Raw genomic sequence first — 1,697 nt, forward strand, 5'->3', positions numbered from 1 at the left:
TATATATATATATATATATATATATATATATATATATATACATATAGTCAGCTGTTTTATGATGAATCAATTGTACGATGAAACAAAGTTATTTATCTGGTTATAATATTTACAGTCCTTGAATCTGAATCCTTTAAACAAAATTGGACAATTCGTTGAATCTAAGATCAGATTTTAGCTTTCTTCCTATTTTTATCCGACACTGTATACTTGTAACTTTTCGTTGGATCAAAAGGTTCCCATCTACTCGCTGGAAAAATGTGTTTGTTCCTCTCGTACCATGATCTAATGAGAAAAATAAAAAAATAACATAAAAAAGAATTATGCAAAATATTCTTTTAATAATAAATACCTAAGTAAAACTTTTCCGACATGTGATTCCTCGGTTTTGACAGAAGCATCGTGCATAATACGAATATCATCGTGAACGTCAAATGTGAACAGAGGCCCGCTCTTTCCTCGTGCCTAATCGCAATATTACATACATTAAAATAACATGCCAACATTGTGATATTGCTTCATAAGTTTTATCATTTGGTATATTTACCTTAGTTACAATAAAATCAGTTACAGTTGCAGTAAAACGTATAATGGTGCGGTAATATAAGATTCTCCTTGACATACATTAACTGATCTGCCATTACTGTTTTAAGCTCGCTGAATTCGGGCCTCAGAACTTCTAAACATCTCTGAAGAACCTAATAGATAGAATTACCTGTATGTGAAAATTTAATTTATGCAGCAGAACATTATGTATCATGCCAATGTTACTTCAAAAGTGACACTGGAGTATTTTAATAACTTAAACGTTCTCTAAACCACTGAGACATTCACCTTTCTTCATTATAACACTCCGACGATGGTCAGATCCATCCCAATAACTGAATGTGATCTCAATTTCTTCTTCCTTCAACGCGTTCTGCTTTCTAGCCCATTCTTGTCTCAATTCTTCCCTAAGTTTATTTTCCTCCTCGTCCCTTTCCCTACTGGCAAAAAACATGTATCTACATCTGGATTTTTCTAAATCTTCTTAATCGCAGGGCCATCAGATTGCACATTTTCTGACTGCGGGGATTTTTCGGCATTGCCTTCGTCAGAAGACATCTCAGCTTCATCTTCGTCTTCGTCCAGATTAAAAGACAAAGCTTGAATCTGTCTCTTCTGTTTGTTCTTTTCTGTCTGCTTCGCCGCTAGTGCTCTTTCCTTTTCCTGCTCTTTTTCACGTTCCTTCTATCAAAGCATAAAATACACGTACAAAAATACAAATTATGAGATAATCAGGATCATAAAAAGATTGTAAGAAATTACTTGTGGGTATCAGGATTCGTGAATGTTCGCTCAATTTAACGGCGGATTTTCTCTTGCATTCCGCGTGATCGACGATACATGCACATTTCGTGGCATTTAGCCTTAGCATCTTTGTGGTATCGTCATCATGCATTAGGATTTTCTTCATATCCTATCTTCTGAAGAAGCCCATCGAAAGTTCTTGATATGTATGACTAGATGACATTCAGAGCACTAGGCAGAAATCACACACACACACACGCACGCACGCACGCACGCACGCACGCACGCACACACACACATATATATATATATATTCACGGCAAACCACATATATAACATCGTGTTATTTTTATAACCTATTTACGCAAACGTTACTTCTGTAGTAACTTACGATACGATAATTCCTC

At 35.5% G+C, this 1,697-nt stretch overlaps 1 pseudogene; it reads right to left on the reverse strand.

Moving 5' to 3' along the window:
- Nucleotides 1-55: 55 nt before the first annotated feature.
- Nucleotides 56-1,404, reverse strand: LOC112456244 (annotated as a pseudogene).
- Between the last annotated feature and the right edge of the window lie 293 nt (nt 1,405-1,697).

This window comes from Temnothorax curvispinosus, unplaced genomic scaffold (assembly GCF_003070985.1).
Source record: "Temnothorax curvispinosus isolate PA1 unplaced genomic scaffold, ASM307098v1 QBEX01006697.1, whole genome shotgun sequence".
NCBI classification, from domain to species: Eukaryota; Metazoa; Arthropoda; class Insecta; order Hymenoptera; family Formicidae; genus Temnothorax; species Temnothorax curvispinosus.